General features: G+C 38.0%; 1 protein-coding gene and 1 long non-coding RNA gene across 2 annotated transcripts in view; both read right to left on the bottom strand.

Moving 5' to 3' along the window:
* FIG4 (FIG4 phosphoinositide 5-phosphatase) overlaps nt 1-21,205 on the bottom strand; it is a 124,845-nt gene that overhangs the window by 20,244 nt on the left and 83,396 nt on the right. The gene's annotated exons all lie outside the window — the stretch shown is intronic.
* LOC116665323 lies at nt 1,095-19,923 on the bottom strand. Its single transcript, XR_004321893.1, has 3 exons — nt 19,913-19,923; nt 15,276-15,279; nt 1,095-3,050 (listed from the first exon to the last, which is right to left on the bottom strand). It is a non-coding gene; the product is annotated as an uncharacterized LOC116665323 (long non-coding RNA).

Raw genomic sequence — 21,205 nt, 5'->3', positions numbered from 1 at the left:
CTTAGAGCTCTCACTCCTATGGGAGGGCCTTTGGGTCCTCAGCTTGTGGGTCACCCATCTGGGGGGTATGGGGCCCAATTGTATTGCGAGCACGCCTCTCCTACTGTCCTGCTGTGGTTCCCTCTTTGTTTCCAGTTGCAGAAGATCTTTTTTGCTAGGTTCCAGTCTTTTTCCGATGGTTGTTTAGCATTCACTTGTGGTTTCATTGTAGTCACGAGGAAAGGCAAGCTTGTGGTCCTACCACTCTGCCACCTTGACTGGAACTCCCTCATACTGTTTTGATTACTGTATCTTTGTATATAGTCTGAAGTCAGGGAGTGTGATTCCTCCACCTTGATTCTTCCATCTCAAGATTGTTTTGGCTATCTGGGGTCTTTTGTGTTTCCATACAAATTTTAACATTTTTTGTTCAAGTTCTGTTAAAAAAAAATGTCATTGGTAATAAGATAGGGTTTGCCCTGAATCTGTAGATTGCATTGGGTAGTTTGGTCATTTTTAACAGTTAACTATTGATTCTTCCAATCCAAGAACATAGTATATCTTTCCATCTGTTTATGTCGTCTACAATTCTCTCATTAGCATCTTCCAGTTTTTGGAGTACGGGTCATTTGCTTCCTTAGGTAGGTTTATTCCTAGGTATTTTATTCTTTTTAATGTGATGGTAAATGGGACTGTTTCCTTAGTTTCTCTTTCTGATACTCTGTTGTTAATGTATAGAAATGCACCAGATTTCTGTATATTAATCTTGTATCCTGCAACTTTACTGAGTTAACTGATGAGCTCTAGTAGTTTTCTGGTGGCATTTTTAGGTTTTTTTAGGTTTTTTCTATGCATCGTAACATGTCATCTGCAAACAGTGATGGTTTTACTTCTTCCTTTCCAATTTGGATTCCTTTTATTTGTTTTTCTTCCCTGATTGCTGTGGCTAGGACTTTCAAAAGTATGCAGAATAAAATTGGTGCAGTGGGCATTCTTGTCTTGTTCCTATTCTTGGAAGGAATGCTTTTAGCTTTTCACCACTGAGTAGGAAGCTGGCTGTGCATTTGTCATATATGGCCTTTTATGTTGAGGTATGTTCCCTCTGTGCCCACTTTCTGGAGAGTTTTTATCATAAATGAATGTTGAATTTTATCAAAAGCTTTTTCTGCATCTATTGAGATGATTGTGGTTTTTATTCTTCAATTTGTTAATGTGGTGTATCACATCGATTGACTTGTGGATATTGAAAACAATCCTTGTATCCCTGGGATAACTCCCACTTGATCATGCTGTCTGCTCCTTTTAATGTATTGTTGTGTTGGTTTGCCTGTATTCTGTTGAGGACTTTTGCATCTATGTTCATCAGTGATACTGACTTACAATTTTTTGTGTGTGATAGCTGTGTCTGCTTTTGGTATCAGCATGATGGTGACCTCATAGGATGAATTCAGTTCTCTTTCCTCTGCAATTTTTTTGGAATATTTTCAGAAGGATGGGTGATAACTCTTCTTTAAATGTTTGGTAAAATATGCCTGTGAAGCCATCTGGTCCTGGACTTTTGTTTGTTGGGAGTTTTTTTCATTACTGACTTAATCTCAGTACTGATTACTGGTCTGTTCATATTTTCTGTTTCTTCCTGGTTCAGTCTTAGAGGTATTCCTAACCACTTCTACTCTGTTATGCTCTTGGTCACAAGGATCAACTCCAGTAGTGTCGGAGGAGACTGTATAAGGGTGGGAATAATGGGAGGTGGGACTAGTTTGATGGCTGGCTACCAAAGTGCCAATCTGAAGGTAATCATGGCAAACTCAAATTGAGAGCTGTTCCACAAAATAATTGGCCTGTATTTGTCAAAGTGTCAACGTCATGAAAATCAAGGAAGACTGAGGAATTTTTCCAGAATGAAGGAGACTAAAGGCACATGACAACTAAGTGCAATGTGAGAAGCTGGACTAATTCCTTTTGGGATTAAGGATGTTATTGGGACAATTGGCCAAAGCTTGAATGGGACTGACGGATTAGTTGGTACCAATATCTTGATGTTAATTTCCTGATTTTACTAGATTGTACTGTGATTTTATAGGAAAATGTTCTTATTTATAGAAAAGACCCACTCAAATGTTAGGGAGAGACAGTCTGCAACTTATTCTCAAATGGTTTGTGGCAGGGAGGGAAATGTTCTTTGTTCTGTAATTGCAACTTTTAGATAAGTTTGAGATTATATACATTTTAAATTTGGAAATAAACTATAAAGACCTATGAGAGAAATTTTAAATTACGGTTGAAAATCCTAATTCTGTTAGGTAGAATTATATGCCACTGCTGCTTTTGTAGGTCAAAAATGTATGAATATTGGTAACTTCATACAGTTCAACTTAATACGAGAACATTCCAACAAACTAATTGAAATCACAGATAATGAAATTAATAGATTTCAATAAAAATGCAAAACAATTCACCATGCCCTTTCGAGGACCTCTCTCCTGCACTTACCCACTCTGTCCAGTATCTGTAGTATCTGCCTCTCTGCAGGTCCCCATCTATCAGCACAGAGAAGCTACCTATCTTAGAATGATCCTTTGACTTCATATTCTCCTCTGAATATAGTCCTATTTCTTTGCACCCCTGCACAGCAAAAAAATTTTTTAAATGGTTTCTGTTCCCATATTCTTACTCACTTCCCATTTTTCCCTAAACTCACTGAAGTGGGCTTGCAATGCTACCACCCATAAACATTTGCTCATCAAGGTCATCAATACCTTCCTGTTAATTTTTCAGTGTTCAGCACTGCTGCCCACTCCTTCTTTCTTGAAACATTTTCTTCTCTTGGTTTCTACGAAACCACACTTCTCTTGCATTTCCTACTATTCCCCTCTTTGCTTACTTACATCCTTGGCCCCTACAATTCACCTTCCAGAAAGCACCCATAGTCATCTTTTAGAGAGTGAATAAGAGCATGCCAGTCCTTACTGAAAACTCCCCCTGCCCCCCATGGCTTCTCACTGGATAAAAAATGGCTAATCTCCTGTAAGATCTGGCCCCTACCTATGCCTTACTCCATCCCAAAGCACCTTCCTCTATGCCTCTCACTTGGCTTTCTGTTTGCATCTTTTTTAAAAAAATAAAATGTTTTTGCTGTATTTTCACTTATATGCTTTTTCATTGAAGTATGGTTGATTTACAATGTTGAGTTAGTTTCTGATGTACAGCAAAGTAATTCAGTTATATATGTATGTATGTATATATATAAAACATATTCTATATTTTTCAGATTCTTTTCCATTATAGGTTGTTATAAGATATTGAATATGGTTCCCTGTGCTATACAGTCAGACTTTATTATCTATTTTATATATAATAGTTTGTGTCTGTTAATCCCAAATTTGCCACTCTCCTCTTTTCCCCTTTGGTAACCATAAATTCATTTTCTATATAAGTCTGTTTCTGTTTTGTAAATAAGTCCACTTATATCAAGTGATACGTTATTTGTCTTTCTCTGTCAGACTTCACTTAGTATGATAATCTCTAGGTCTATTCACATTGCTGCAAATGGCATTATTTCACTCTTTTAAAAGGTTGACTAATATGCCATCACACACACACACCCCTTTATCCATTCATCTGTTGATGGATACTTAGGTTGCTTCCATATCTTGGCTATTATAGTGCTGCTGTGAACACTGGGGTGCATGTATCTTTTTGAATTAGAGTTTTCTCTGGATATATGCCCAGGAGTGGGATTGCTGGAGCATATGATAACTCTGCTTTTAATTTTTAAGGAACCTCCATAGTGGCTGCACCAATTTACGTTCCCACCAACAGTGTTGGAGGGTTCCCTTTTCTCCACAACGTCTCTAGTATTTATTATTTGTAGACTTTTCGATGATGGCCATTCTGGCTGGTGTTAAGGTGATACCTCAATGTATTTCTCTAGTAGTTAGCGATGCTGAGCATCTTTTCATGTGCCTGTCGACCATCTTTATGTCTTGTTTGCTTGTTCCTGCCCTGGTCTTCTGTGCATGTTCTTTCTGCTTGGAACACTCCCAAGTCATCTCAGGACAGACACCTCCTCTGCATTCAGGTCTCAGGTCGAACATTAACTCCTCAGAGAGACTTTCTTTCAAAACCTAATCTAAAACAGCTCCTGACCCTTACCTGCCCCAACCATTCTCTCCCACCATCCTGGTCTGTGTTCTTCAAAGCATTTATCCTAATATGAAATTGTCTTATTAGTTCAATGCTTGTCTGTCTATCTTAAAGTACAAGTGCCCTGAGAAATGTTGTCAGTCCTGTTCTTTACTGTATCTCCAGTGTCTAGAACAGTGTCTTGCACATAGTAGGTACTTACTAACTATTTGATGAACGAAGAGTCACTTACTTTCTGCTAATGATTCCAGTCAGCAGATAAATGTCTCATGGCTGTGATATGATAAATATAGAATCTCAGAGGTGACCTTCCTTCCAAATCATCTTGTCCAACCTCAGATCACATGAAGAAACTCTCCACAGCACTGCTGATAGGTTAGCCAGCCTCTGCTTGAGACTCTCAGTGATGGAGGAACTCATGGCATTTATAATAATGCAGTATTCACATGTTACTGTTGATTGCTTTAATTGTTGGAAAGACTCTATTCAGTGGCCCTAAATCTTCCTCCCTATATGTTCCACTTATTGATCCCAAAACAACTTTAAAAAGCCCTGCTTCACCTGACAGTAATTCAAATATTTCTTGAGGGAATGGTCACATAAGTCTCAGCTCAAAGATAAATACTCCCAGCTATCTCAGCATTTCATGTGACATGAAAAATTAACCAACACTGCATATGAGAAAGGTCTGCAAAATTTTAGTAGCTTGGTTTAAATAAATAAAACCTTCCTAAGCATCTTATCTGAAAAATAAAGTGTAAGCATGCCTTTGGGTATTCGGAGAACACAGTCTCATTTCTCATGGCTGTCTTTTCTGTCTCTTCACAGCTTGCTTCTCTGCATCAAGCTCTTCCTGATACTGAGGGAACTGCAATGATCACGGCCAGCCAGGCCCACGAGCATCTTCCCTGAGACAATCTTTTTTAGAACACATTTGTGAGTATATGTTCTCACTTCTGAATACATTTTACATTTTAATAAGATGAGAGAGAATTTGTATGATGTAACTGTTTGCTAATGAGTTTTGAGGCAAGGGCTCTTTGCTGAAGGCATTAAACAAGTTTATTCTATGAGTGAAGAAGACAGTTTGGACCTTACACCCCTTGGGGCTCTCAGTGTGTGTGTAGTGCAGGAGGAAGAACATCTGTTGTGGTTTAACAGGCAATATTCTAGTGCGTATCTGTATCCTTCCCCGTGACCTCCACAACAGGGTAAGCACTCTATAAATATCACTGAGTGAGCGAGTGAAGAAAGGAACCAGTGCTCTCGACCAAGCCCTCACTTTACAGACAGGGAGATGGCCCCAACAGGGAAGGACCCACAGCTCAGCAATACCAGATGTAGGACCAGACCCCTGGGCTCCTGAGTCTCACGTTTAGAATTCTTTCCACAGATTCATGCTGCCTCACTGGGCACCTGTGAAAATGAATTTCTAGTTAACTGGATAAGTACAAAGGATTTTCTTTTTTTGTTGTTTTAGTAACTAAGTCATTGTGGATGACTTCCTTATATCCATGTCCCCCAAAATGGTTATTTTAAGCCAATCAGCAAACCCATGGCCCTTGGCAGGGACACTTTTAGGGACTGGCATGTGACCCAATGCTGGCCACCGTGGCATGAGGAGAGGCCTGCTGGGCAGTCCCTGGGACCCTTTGCTCCTACGGAAATGCCATAGGGAAAAGGTTCCTCTTCTCCTTATGTACTACCTTGTCTGCCTGTGGTACCTGGACCTACTGCACACAACTTGCTGAAGACGGGAGAGCAGACAGATGGGAAGAAACAACCCGCTCTGGAACCTGCCCCATCTGCCATCTTTCAGTGAAGTAAAATGATAAATTATCTTACCATTTAAACTAGTTGAGTTAGATATTCCGTTATTTGGAGCAGGGTTCAAACAATTTTTTTATAGAAAACTTTAAAAATAAACTACTTCCTTAATTCCTCAAATAATAAAACACTATAGAAAATAAACATTTCTTCAACCAGTCAGGAATATCATTCTGCTGGCAAGGACTGAACAGGGTTATACTGTAGTAATGCCTTGGATGCCTCGGCACTCCTACTGACATAACTGGTCAAATAGTCTATGCCTTTCTAGTCTCAGGACCCCTTTATACTCTTAATTATTGCAGACCCCAATAAGCTTTGTTTTATTGGGTTATATCTACTAATTTTTACTATATGAGAAATTTTAAAGTATTTATTAACTTAATAAATCTAATAAATATTAACAAGTATTTTAATGAAAAATAACTATTTTCCCAAACAAAAGAAAACTTAAAAGGAAGCAGTGTTTTACTTTGAAGACACTGGAGAGATGTTAGCAAATCTCTTCAATGTCTGGTGTAACAGAAGATGATAACTGAATTCTCAAATCTGCTGTTAGCTAAATACGTCATAATATGTTGCTTTGGTTGAAGTTTAAGAGGAAAATCTGACCTCACAGAGATACGTAATTGGAAAAGGAAGAAGCATTTTAATAATCTTCCCAGATAACTGAGGATATTTTTCTTTGATACTATACCAAAACTTGGTAAGTTTCTTAAAGGTTAGTTGCAATGTAGAATCTGAAATCACATCAATGAACTTTTCATATACTTTCATTTTAAAGTCCACTGGTGTATCTGGCACTTGGAATTGGTTTTCTTACCCATGGTGATTTTTTTTAATAGCATGCATTGGTCATTTGGACGATATTGGCTCACTGAGTTATGAGAGCTTCCAAATGGTAACACATTTCATTACACAATATCAAAAAAAAAAATCACATTTGTTAAGGTTGTTACCAAACTCAATAGAAAAATATTTAATTATTGCTTATGATGGTGGATACAAGTTTTTCAAAATTTTAATTTTGGCTTGAAACATCTAATTTTATCACTGTAACAAATACTCACAACTGTTTTTCTTAAAGTGACAGGCTTAATTTGTTCATTTGTAAGAAAGTACCTGCCAGATACTGAAGTCTGGAGAAACTTTCAACTGGTGTTCTGTGAAAAAAGTGGTAAGTTGAAACTCAACTGCTTTAGACTTTTTACCATTTTCCTTTTCTCCCTTTGGTGACGAGGTACTAGCTGTCACTGTTTGTTTCTGTCCATGCTGCCTGTGGGAGGCTCCCTCACTTTCGGCTGTACCAATGGGAGTATGGGTTAGAAAATTTCCAGCTGCCTGGCTCAGGAGATCATGTATTGGATTTTGGGTTTAAGTCTCAGGGAAATGAATTTGAGTCCCAGCTTTATCACTTAAGTTCTGTAACTCTGACTGAGCTGCTGACCCTCTCTAGGGCTTGTTTTCTTAGAAAAATCAGAGGACTGAGTCCAGTGATCTCTAAACATCTTCCAGTTCTCAAATATCATGGTCCAAATATGCTAAACACATGTGTGTGCACAAATGGGGCCTTTCCACACACGTTTGACTGTATCCTTATATCTCTAGACGCCATTACAGCTAGGCTTTGGGAAACAGATGAATATGAAGAATTCAGACGATACCAACTGATTTTCTCATTATGAGACTGTTGGGAAACATCCAAGACTCTAGATATAAAAACAAAAAGGCTAAAATGAAATTATAAACTAGTAAACAATACATTCAATTTAATTATATCATCTATAAATAACCCAATAACGGATTCTGTTACAGCATGAGAAAATCCAAGAAGAGTAATATCTGCTGTATTAAAACTGTGAAAATAAGTAGAAGCAAAATCTTTGGGTAAGAATGATATTGAGTATAAAAGAGTATGTAAGACAAAGTTATTGGTCTGAGAAGCTGCAAATATAATTTTATCTAGAGTTCCCAAAAAGATACCTAAAATTACATTTTTGCTCTTTTTCTGTCTACTAAATATTTACTGAAGCTTCTGAGATTATCAGAATGTTTATCCTAGCTCTATTCTATTATTAAAAATAAGTATTTAGTCAGTTTACTTTCCTCTTTTCTAAATACATAAAGGAACTACCAGTGTAGCTATTCATCTTTTGAAATACACCTGAAAGAGTTTTATTTTTAAAGAGGTATTACTTGGATGTACAATGCTTAAAAAGAACTAACTGACTTTATTTTGACATTCAGTAATGAACTTTAACACAATTATAAATCATAAAACAAAATGGTTAAGAAAGTCAAGATAGTCTCAAGTCCCTCTTCTGGATAAAGACAGGATATATTTTATTCAGATATTTTGGGGCTTAATTAGTGTTTTGGTGACATCATACATACAGAACAGAAACTGTGACCCTTTACTAATGGATGTAAATTATCTTATAAAGAGTGTTTTTGAAAGCTAATAGAAAGTGGGTTTGAGAGGTAAGTTGTTTTTTAAGGTAAAAATTTTCCTTTTTTGCAACTGAGATCAAACTGCTGTAATTTTTTTAAATCACAAGATTCTAAGAATACGCTAAATACAAAAACAAAGCAAAACTGTTAAGTGTTTCATGTATTTGGAAACAACAGGCAGATGGAAATCAGGAAATCATGATTTAATTCTAGCATGTTGATCAAGGGATTCCAAGAGACAGTTACACATGAGGGAAATTTTTGAGTAATTCTTTAGAAGAGATTCAGCAATTTGGTAGCAGCAAGGAACAGAAAATAAGAGGTCGTTTGTCCCCAATGTCAGTCCCCCTCACAAGAAGACCAACTAGCAACTATCCTTAAGACAAGACACCATTGTGAAAATCCCAGAACACGGGGTGGGGGGAGGTGAAAGCACCCCCTCCCACAGAGACCAACAAGGACAGCATTAGAAAGGTAAGAGGAATGGCTACACTCTGACCACACTGCCCATCCCATCCCATCCCCTGGATCATCATAGGGCCACACAAGAGGGCTCCCAGGCCCATTGTTTCTACAGTGGGGGGAAAAAAGAGCCCAAAGTGAAGATCCAGTTCCACCAGCATTGCAGGGTGCTTCCCAGGAGGCCCACTTGAGTCTCACCTCACAAGGATCACTGGGGAAATCTGTGGAGCTTGACCACAGGGAATCCGATACAAATGGAGAAGGGCGCAGGGCTGACAGTGACTAGAACTCAGATGTTGGCAAAACGCATTCCTCCCTGCAGACTGAACAGAGATCACAGCCAGAGGCCCTTTGCTTCTACAGAGCTGAACAGTGGCTCTTTCTGGCCAAGGAGCTCAGTGGACAGTGGAAATAAAAGGGTGACAGTTAATGTCACAAGAACATGTGATTGTGTAAATCTCACTGGTAGTAAAATAGTCAGTCTCTAATATTGTAATGGTGGTGTGTAATTAACATGCAATTCTAGTTTAAAAGTTAAAAAACAAATGTATTAAACATGACTAAAGTAATTTGTAACTGAATATATAATATAAAAAAGAGGTAAATGGTAACATCAGGAACCTAAAATGGAGGGAGGAGAGATGTAAAAGCATAAGGTTTGCTATTGAAGATAAGTTATTATCACCTTAAAATAGTATATTATAAGTGTGAGGTACTTTATGTAAGCCTCAGTGGTAACCAGAAGGAAAAAACTTGTACTAGATACATAAAAGATTATGAAAGTAGATTGCTTCAAAAAGCCATCAAATCACAGAAGAAGAAACAAGAGGAAGCAAGGAACAAAGGATCTACGAAACAGAAAACAATGAACAAAATGGCAATAGTAGGTCCTTGCCTATCAATTTTTACAAATGTAAATGGATTAAATTATCCAAAAGATACACAGTGGCTGAAAAAAAAGATGTGATGATATGCTGCCTACAAGAAGCTCACTTTAGTTTTAAGGACAAAGATAGAATGAAGGGATAGAAAAAGATATTTCAAGCAACTGGTAACCAAAGAAAGCAGCAGTCACTACACTTAAACCAAACAGAATATAGACTAAGTTAAAAATAGTCTAAAAGAGACAATGGAAGTCACTATATAATGATAAAGGGGGTTAAACCACCAAGAAGACCTAACAATCATAAACAGTTATATACCTAACATTGGAGAACCTAAATATATAATGCAAAACTAACTAAAGGAGAAATAAACAGCAATACAATAATAGTTGGGGACGTTAATACCCCACTCTCAACAATGGATAGGTCATCCAGAAAGAAAATAAGAAAACAATTTGAATAAAACTGCAGGCCAATACACCTAACAGACATATATAGAACATTCCATCCAACAGCAGCAGAATATACATTCTTCTCAGGTGCAGATGGAACATTTTCTAGTAGACGTCTAAAACAGGCCTCAACAAATTTAAGAAGACAGGAATTATACCAAGTATCTTTACTGATCACAGTGGAATGAAACTAAAAATCCATAATAAGAGGAAGGCTGAAAAACAAAGACATGCAAATTAAACAACACGCTCCTGAACAACCAGTGGGTCAAAGAAGAAATCAAAAGAGAAATAAAAAATATCTTGAGACAAACAGGAACAGAAACACAATATACCAAAACTCACGGGATGCAGCAAAAGCAGTTCTAAGAGGCAAGTTAATAGAGATAAATACATTCATCAAGAAAAAAGATCTCAAATAAACAATCTAACATATGTCAAGGAACTAGAACAAGAACAAACTAATCCAGAAGTTGGCAGAAGAAAGGAAGTAATAAAGATCAGAGCAGAATAGGAAAATAATAGAAGAGATTAACAAAACCAAGGGTTGGCTCTCTGAAAATATAAACAAAATATATAAAATACTAACAAAGAAAAAAAGAAAGGACCCAAATCAATAAACATATATGAAAGAGGAGACATCACAACTGATAATCACAGAAATACCAAGGATCGTAAGAGACTACCACAAGCAACTATACACCAATAAAATGGACAATCTAGAAGAGATGGACAAATTCTTACAAAGGTAGACTGACCCAGGAAGAAATAGAAAACAGAAATAGAAGAATAGACCAATTGTTAGTACTGAAATTGAATCAGTAATGGAAAAACTCCCAACAAACAAAAGTCCAGGATTAGATAGCTTCACGGGCAAATTCTACCAAAAATTTAAAGAGTTGACACTTACCCTTCTGAAACTATTCCTAAAAATTGCAGAGGAAGGAGAACTTTTGAGATCCTATGAGGCCACTATCAATCACCCTGATACCAAAATATAAAAAAGAAACTTACAGGTCAATATTGCTGATAAACACAGACACAAAAATCCTCAAAAAAATATAGGCAAAGCAATCCAACAATACATTAAAGGACCATACATCTTAATCAAGTGGGATTTATCCCAGGGATGCAAGGATTTTTCAGTATCTGCAAATCAATGTGACATTAACAAATTGAAGAATAAAAACCATATGATTATCTCAATAGATGCAGAAAAAGCTTCTGATAAAATTCAACATTTATTTATGACACCAATTCTCCAGAAAGTGGGCACAGAGGGAACATACCTCAACAAAACAAAGGCCATATATAACAAACCCACAGCTAACTTCATACTCAGTGAAAAGCTGAAAGGATTTCCTCTAAGATCAGGAACAATACAAAGATGCCTACTGTCGCCATTTCTATTCAATATAGTTTTGGAAGTCCTAGCCACAGCAATTAGAAGAAAAACAAAAGGAATCCAAATTGGAAAGGAAGAAGTAAAACTGTCACTCTTTGCAGGTGACATGATACTATACATAGAAAATCCTAAATATGCCACCAGAAAACTACTAGGGCTCATCAATAAATTCAGTAAAGTTGCAGGATACAAAATTAATATACAGAAATCTGTTGCATTTCTATATACCAATAACAGAAATCAGAAAGAAATTAAGAAAACAATCCCATTTACCATCACATCAAAAAGAATAAAATACCTAGGAATAAACCTACCTAAGGTAGCAAATAACTGACCTGTACTCCAAAAACTATAAGATGCTGAAGAAAGAAACTGAAGACAGCACAAATAGATGGAAAGATACACCATGTTCTTGGAAGAATCAACATTGTTAAAATGACCATATTAGTCAAGGTAACCTATAAATTCAATGCAATCTCTATCAAATTACAAATGGATTCTTCACAGAATTGGAACAAATTTTTTTTAAAAAATTTGTACAGAGACATGAAAGACAACAAAAGCCAAAAAAATCTTAAGAATTGAGCTGGAGGAATCATGCTCCCTGACTTCAGACTATACTACAAAACTACTGTAATTATAACAGTAGAGTACTGGCACAAAAACAGACATATAGATCAATGGAGCAAGATAGAAAGCCCAGAAATAAGCCCACACATGTATGGTTGATTAATCTACAACAAAGGAGGCAAGGATATACAATGGAGAAAAGACAGTCTCTTCAATAAGTGGTGCTGAGAGAACTGGACAGCTACATGTGAAAGAATGAAATTAGAACATTCTCTAATACCATATACAAAAATAAACTCAGAATGAATTAAAGACCTAAATGTAAGACCAGATATTCTAAACTCCTAGAGGAGAACACAGAACATTCTTCGACATAAATTGCAGCAGTATTTGTTTGGATCCATATCCTAGAATAAAAACAACAAAAACAAAATAAACAGGACCTAATTAAACTTAAAAGCTGTTGTACAGCAAAAGAAACCATAAAACAAAAAGACAACCAACAGAATGTGAGAAAATATTTGCAAATGATGTGACTGACAGGGATTAGTTTCCAAAATATACAAATAGCTTAGAGAATTCAATATCAAATAAACAACCCAATAAAAAAAAAACTGGCCAAAGACCTAAATAGGTATTTCTGCAAAGAAGACATACAAATAACCAACAGGGGCATGAAAAGATGCTCTGTATACTAATTATTAGAGATATATCTTGCAAATCAAAACTACAATGAGGTATCACCTCACACTAGTCATAATGGCTAAGATTAAAAAATCTACAAATAATAAATGCTGGAGAGGGCATGGAGAAAAGGGTACTCTCCTATACTGTTGGTGGGAATGTAAATTGGTGCAGCCACTACAGAGAACAGTATGGATGTTCCTTAAAAATAAAAATAGAGCTACCATATGACACAGCAATCCTACTCCTGGGCATATATCTGGAGGAAACTCTAATTCGAAAAGATACATCCACCCCAATGTTCACAGCAGCACTATTTACAATGGCCAAGACATGAAAGCAACTTAAATGTCCACTGAGAGATGAATGGATTAAGATGTGTGTGTGTGTGTATACAAATAGGTGTATATAATGGAATATTACTCAGCTGTAAAAAAAGAATAAAATAATACTATTGGCAGCAACATGGATGGACCTAGCAATTAACACACTAAGTGAAGTATGTCAGACAAAGAAAGACAAGTATCATATGATATCACTTATATGTGGAATCTAAAAAAAAATGATACAAAGGAACTTATTTGTAAAGCAGAAAAAGACTCACAGACATAGAAAATCAACTTATGGTTACCAAAGGGGAAAGGCAGAGAAGGGGTAAACTAAGAGTTTGGGATTAACAGATACACACTACTATATATAAAACAGACAAGCAACAAGGTCCTACTGTATAGCACAGGGAACTATATTCAACTTCTTGTAATACCTTCTAATGGGAAATAATCTGAAAATGATACACACAGACATATATAACTGAATCACTTTGCTGTACACTTATAACATTGTAAATCAACTATACTTCAACTTTAAAAAATTCAATACCAGCAAACCAAATTCAACAGCACATTAAAGGGATCATATACCACATTCAAGTGGAATTCATCTTTGGGATGCAAGAATAGCTCAACACACACAAATCAATAAATGTGTTACACCATGTCACCTGCCAAGAACTCTATTATTGTATCTTAAACTGAAAATATACTATAGCAAAGTAAAAACTCATAAATATTTATCATTTGTCTTACCATCTGCCTCAATTTGTTAACTCTGACATCTCTCCCTTTTCCTCCCTCACACTTAACTATTGCATAATATTCCTTAAAGAGGTAAAACTATTATTCATTCATAATTTATTAAGGCTTATTACTGCATAACCAGGTGTTGTGCTAGGGACTGGGGATACAAAGGCAGATAAGCCCTGCCTTCCAAAAACTAGCAGTCTTTTTAGATTAATTTCAAATCAAAAATATCACATAATGGGGCTTATTTTTTTTTTAAACCAAGGGCTTTCTGTTCTGAAAAAACTGGGAGGGATAACAGAAGGATGTTTATAGAATATGAGCAGGCCTTTAATTATGAAAACATAATGCAACTGCTTTCCATGATAGGATCCCTCAAATTTCTTCATAAGGCCATAAAGAAAATGAATAATATTAAAATGTTACACAGGGAAAATTACTAATACAGCATTAAAAGACTATTGATGCCTATTGGTGGATTTTAAACACCATTAGGACTTAATGGGATTTGTACTTTATTTTTAAATTATGTGTAAAAGCCCCAAGGGGTTCTGAGTCACATAGGATGACAAATCTACATTTAAATATAAAATTGAAATGTTTTTTTCTTGTATTCCAATCAAAATTTTACCTTCACTGGAAAGACCTCTCACATATGCTTGGAGAAGACAAGGGCACCATATACATCAAATACATCATTCCTGGGTACACATCTTTGCTGTGCAGAAGGAAGGGCTGTCAGGAAGCCACGGAGACAAAACACAAGGCCCAACAACCCCTCCATCTGCCCAAAACCATCCCACTCACCTTCCATACACGAAATTGATGATAATTTGGTAAACCAACAAAAAAACCAAAAGGTTCAACAGGTACAAAACGTAATTCTTGTATACAGAGCTGAGAAAACCAATGAGTAATACTCCTCACATGGCCCTCTAGGTATCCACTCTGTTCCCCCAGGAATAACCTGCTTGCTCATGTAAAAAGTCAGTCAGTGTTTTATGGGCTAAAAATACACTTAACACCCTCATAAATTCTTCATCTGTATCAGTAATTGAAGGATTTTTTTTCCTTTAATTGGACCATGGATCTCCAGAAAGTTTAAAAAGCATGTATAATAATCTATTTAACTTGGACCCCCTTCAGAGAAGGAGAAGAGGTTTAACTTACTTGATTTTTAAATGAAGAGCAGAAAAAAAAACCCAAATTATTGAATCTCTCTAATCTAAAACCCCTTGAGCCCCAGACAAATTGTCTTAGATGCTCTATTATTGTTACAAATGAACTCCCTTAGGCCCCAAACTTGCATTTGTCATGTATTTCCAATCCTGGTGACCAGACTGAGTCAACCAAGCTGGAAAACACCTGCCTCTAACACTGCCTCACACCTAATCCATGGCCAAGTTTTACAAAGCCCTACAGATTCTACCTTTACAATACAAATCCTTTTATTTCAACTGCCAACAGCAGATTCCAATCACTTTCTTGTCCTGATGTTTCCAACAGATAGGTCATTTATCTCTCTGCCTCCAATCCATTCTCCGTGCTATTTCCAGAGTGACCTTTCTGAAAATGCAAATATAAGCTGATCACTCCCTGATGAAAACAGGCTTTGAGGACAAGGGTCACTCTCACTTAGCATCTCGTTCTGATCTTGCTCCTAGGAGTCTGTCTCTAGCTTCCTCACTAAGTACTTGCATTAGACATGGAATTCCTGTGTGGTCTTGAGCCTCTGCCCTCTTTGCCTCCTTCAACCAGATCACTCCATTTTCCCTTAGAATTGGATTAAGCCTGCCCAGGAATCTCTGTCTGATTTAGATTCTTCTCTGCACTCCCACAGCCTCCTCAGCTAACACTCCCAGGGCACCTCCCACCACCCGGAATCACAGACCCAGTCAAGGGAAACCCTCAGAGGCAGGGACTGTATCTCACTCAACTGTGTAATGCAAACCCTAATCTGGCAAACAGAGAATATTCAATAAATACCTGCCATTTACTGCCTTTGATGCTTTCCCTAGAAGATAAGTATCCTTTACCTTACAGAAGAGCTAGCTAAGTTCCTGGGAAAAAACCCCACACTACGAGTGGGTACTTCAGACCTCACATGAACCTGCGGAAGTTCTCGCAACTGGTATGCTTTGTAGTCACCAAAATAGGCAATATACTAAATTTTAAAAATATCACTGTCATTTTAGATACACTGAATTAGTAACACAGGTACCTATAATTAAATTTCCATTTATTATTCCCTATATGCCAGAAACCTTTCTAGATAGAACCTTTCTCTGAAAGCCTCAAAAAATTCACCCTATTTTATTAGATTTTCTTGTTGAACATAGTATACAGATGCCATTGTAGATAATATGCACACAAAGAGGCACTCACTTTTCTCTGTTGTTCCTTTATCCATCTACCTAACAGTTTCTTCATTCTGACCTTCAGGTGTGGTGTCCTGCCTCCTCCTCCTCCCCCTGCAAGGTCACCCCAGCTCTCAACTCACTGTGAATAATGAGAGCATATTTTCCAAGGCCTGCATTCATTTTCCCAAGGCCTGCATTCATTTTCCCACTTTGGATACACCACAGAAACCTCTCTCATCTCTTCCTGACCCTTTTTCTTCCTGATCTCTCTCTTTTGTCTATTTAGTCCCGACAGGAATCATTCACACACACTTTCATTCAATCGACAGACATTGGTTAAGTGCCTAGATACAAGGAACAGAGCTAAGATTTTTAATTTCGGAGGTTTCAGAAAAGGTGCACTCATATAAATCCAGCCTGTGACTGTCACCCACAGGGAGGAATGCACTTTGCACACCAAACTGATCCACGCTGTTACTTATGTATAGAAGTAAAATTCCATGAAATGAGACTTAACCGCACTACGTGCCATGCACTGGAGCCTTCTATTGAATTCAGTTCAGTTTTGTTTCTTTTCATTTCGTTGTGTGGAGACCTACTAAATTAATTTCATGGCCCACTTACGAGTCAAGAGCTACAATCTGAAAAGCGCTGTCCTAAAATACATAAAGGAGACTTGTGTTTTGTAGAGATTACTGTTCAAAAATTTAAAAAGCTAAAGATACCCTGGAGGCGATGGAGAGAGAATGGCAAAGGAAAAAGAGGGGGAAAGGAGAGGAAGGTAAAAGTGAAAGAAATAGGGGGTAAGGAGGGAGCAGAAAGAGATAATCAGAAATTGAAAAATATGTATGAGGAAAGCCAAAGAGGGTGAAAGAAAAAGAAAGAAAAATGAAGGCCAGAATCAAAGAGAAAGAAAGACTTCAGTGGTCATTTCTGGGGTGAGAGAAGGGGTCACAGCCTAGTTTCCCTCGGCTGAGGATCTGCCATCACCGATCATCTCCTGTCTGTGGAAGGAATGAGCTGATTAATCATTCATCCCTGCCTCTCAACTGTTCTAATCCTTAAACCTTTAAAGATTGTACTCCCAGGTGTCTGGGAAAGATAACAAGAGTTACCCATTAAGGCAGAAATACTTTCTGAGCCCGCAGCAGAGCTGAGCCCACCATCTGCAGAGGACTAGATGAAATCAATGGGGGGGGGGGGCCCAGAGAGTACTCAGGGACTCACTGCTGAAAGTGACATATCATGAAAAGTCAACAAAGTTGAGTTAATCGTGACCTAGTGTCATGCGCCCCTCATTGGTGTGAAAAGGTGCCCTAATTCTGACTGTGTGAGAGCACCCTGTGACTTCTGAAATGCTTCCCCAAGCAGAAGCCCGTACCCAGGGACATCCACTCTAAGATGAGTAAGTGCTATTTATTGTGAGATGTGCTCAGGGAAGGAATAAACTCAACCTTATGGTCCTAAAACAGTAAACAAATTTTAGCTCATTATGCACGGGAAGAATCCCAAATTAGTCTAGTTCTTACCCAAACTCTATGTATTATATTTTGAACTATTTCTTAGAGGTAATTTTTAAACGAGTGAGACATACTCCTGGAATAGGTGAACCAGGGAATAGCAGGCACTAATAATATGTGTGCTCATGTTCTTTTTAACCTACACTGATTGGCGTTTGTTGCTTAGTTAAAAGCTCCCAGAGAACTGGTAGGCGGGACAACGAGGGCAGGCTGGTCTGGCATGAGTACAGTCAGTCACCGCTGGGCTGCACAGCACGTCCTTCCCCGCAGGTCCTTCTCACGCTGCATTTGGTCATAGGTGCAAGTGGAATCAGGATAGAGAGGAAAAGTGCTGAAAACTCGGCGCACTCTTCTATCAGAAGGCAGCAGGGGGAGGGTGTAGCTCAGTGGTCAAGCACATGCTTAGCATGCACAAGGTCCTGGGTTCAATCCCTAGTACCTCCATTAAAAAACATAAATAGACCTAATTACCTCCCCCTCCAAAAAAAAGTTAGCACGCCCCCCCCCCCAAAAGGCAGCAGGGAAACAGAGAAGCAGGAGAGGGTAGAGGGATTATGAGCAGGGAACAGATGGGAGAAGAACTGAAAAGTGTTTAAGAACAAGTGAGGTGGGCTTCGAGGGAAGCTCAGGGGGCCTCACGCAGACTTGGATGGTAATGGGAGGGATAGGGGGGTGAGAGTCAGTACATTTCAACAAATATTTACTAAGTACTAGATGTAGCTACTATTCTGGGGACAGCAGGGAACACAAAGATGGGCTGCCCACTGGGAACTTACAACTTAGTAGGATGTCAACAACCCTAAGTAGCAGAAGCACTGTTCTCCTGATGGCTTGATAACAACCTCCATACTAAGCTATGAGTCGAGCAAAGTGTACTTGCCCAGGAAGCATGTCTACACTTGGGACAATGTGCTGGGTACTGGGAAGAATAAAGGTATAACCTCTTTAAATATTAAAAATTTTTTTCAAGTTCAACAGAGCAGAAACGATATGTCTGCATACAGAGTTGCTGACAAATCCAGATCATGCGAGAGGATCAAAATGAGGGCTGTTCACACTAATAACACAGCATTTTTACCACTGTGGTTATAAAAGCAGCTGGTGACACTAAGCATTTATAGCTTAGTGATGGACAGCCAGCCTGTCTGGGTTTGAATCCTGATTCCTCCACTTGCTAGGGGCTTGATCTTGGGCAAGTTACATAAATCTCTGTGCTTCAGTTTCCCCATCTGTCAAATGAAGACAATAGTTAAGACCTACTTCCTAGGGGTCTTGTGAGAACTGAGGTGATGCAGGTTAAGGTATGTAGAACATTGCCCATCACATACCACCCCGGAAATGTTGGCTTGTATCATCTCTCCCTGATCACCATCCACACACTTAAGGAGTGGCATGAGTCAAAGTAGGGGTCACAGTCAAATGGAATACAGCTTTGAGTGTTTGGGCTGCCAGTGAAGACACTGACCAGTTTGGGGTTTAACATCCACTTCTAAGAAATGTCCTGCAGGAGCTTGGGTGAAAGTGTCCAGCTCCCCATCCACATTTTTGAACCTCCGCTTCAGGAGCCCATGACCCCTGGCTCCTTGCCAGTTATTTACTGTCAATATTTTTTACATTGGTTGTTGTATACACTTAGAAAAGGAGTACTGGTTTGCCTCCTGATTTCCAGAAAAATCAGTAAGATTATGAATTGTCCAGAGATGAGTAGACACCTATGTATATAAACTTAAAGTAAACTTATTATCATTTAAAAATATACTAGTGCCAGAAATATAAGATGAGAATTTCAAGTATCTCATACGAATCTAATTTCTTTTGGGTTTGGCATAGCTAGAGAAATCTAAAATTGAATAGTTGACATTTTAAGAACCTAGTTACAGAGTTTCAATTTAAGGCATGTACACACACACACATACACACACATACCAAAAACAACACTTAGGCAGTTGCCATGACAACATAATGCAAGCCTAACAAGCTCTTTGTTATCCTGCTGAAGATGCTGTGCAAACACTCATGTTAGACTCTTTACTAATTAAGTGGAAAAGGATGAAAAAAGTCTAGATTCACATGTTTTTCATCTGTGCTAGGACTCAGAAGAGCAAATACTAAATATTTTAAGAAAAATAATTTAAAAGTAGTTTAGCAGCAAGACCAATTATGGATCAAATTAGACACAGTGTTGAAGAAAACAGGGGAAAATGTTTTTCTTTTATTTTGTATGCTCTCTTCACTTCATCATCTGCTCCGCCTAAGTTGTGCCTACTATTTCAGTGGAATAATCAATTTGGTTAACACAGTTCGGTTAACAGTCTCTTATTTTACTATCACATTTAAATACTTTCCTTCTTTGGCCACATCTATATCGATTCATTCGGGAGCCCACATTTCCATATGCTAATTAGACCGAAGAAAAGAAAAACTGTAAGTTACTAGGAGCTCATATGTTTTTTAAAAAAGAGGAAAAAATAGTGACAGGGGAGAGAAAGAAGGGAGAAACGGGCCTTCTGGAGGCTGTGATAAAACGCTGTCTTTGTTTTCCTTCCTCTTCTCTGATTTAGTTACCTCTGTCTCTCTCCACTATTAAACCCAGAAACCCTCAAGACTAAGCTGTACTTTTTCTCACTCTGCTCTCTTTTCCTAGGTGTCATCTTTAACCAGTGGCTTTAATTAGCACCAGTAAACATTCACATTCCCAGAAGCTCTTTTCTGAGTTCCAGATCAGTTGATCCAACTGGCTCCTACACATGGCCACTTTGATGCCCCTTTAAAGGCAATCGGGGTCCTCCGATAGCTCTCCTTACCATAAGTGTCAGTGTGAATGGTCCTAAAACAGGTGTATTCAATACCTATTTGTTAAGTGAATAAATGAATGACTCAATCAAACCTATTACACAAACCAAAAAACCTAAGGGCCACCCTTGATAAGGCCTTTATCCCATATCCAACTCCTATTTCATTTTCTAAATATTTTCCACATCCATCCCATTTCCCAAGTCCTCCCAGCCACTACTCTCTAAGGCACCAGTCTTTGCCTAGGTCACTGTAATAGCCTCTTAACAATCCATCAGGAACATGCAGATGTAGTACAAAGAGAAGTCAGGCAATCAGTATCTATCAAATAATCTACTAAATCAACTGATAAAGTTGGACTAAGAAAAGGGAAGAGAACTCTATGCCAGGCACTGATCTAGACACCTTGCATCTCATTTAATCACCACAGTGACCCATTTTATAGAAGAAATTCAACTGAGCAAATGGCATCAGGGAGCCTCTCCTGGTCACAGCCTTTACTTTGGTCCCAACAAGCAGAGGACAATGATAAATATGAAGAAGGTGATGACCACACGTATTGAGAATGTATTCCAGATGCTGTTTGAAGCACT

The sequence above is a fragment of the Camelus ferus genome, chromosome 8, assembly GCF_009834535.1.
Source record: "Camelus ferus isolate YT-003-E chromosome 8, BCGSAC_Cfer_1.0, whole genome shotgun sequence".
Taxonomy (NCBI): Eukaryota; Metazoa; Chordata; class Mammalia; order Artiodactyla; family Camelidae; genus Camelus; species Camelus ferus.
The sequence above is the reverse complement of the archived record's forward strand: the minus strand, read 5'-3'. Positions and strand labels throughout refer to the sequence as shown.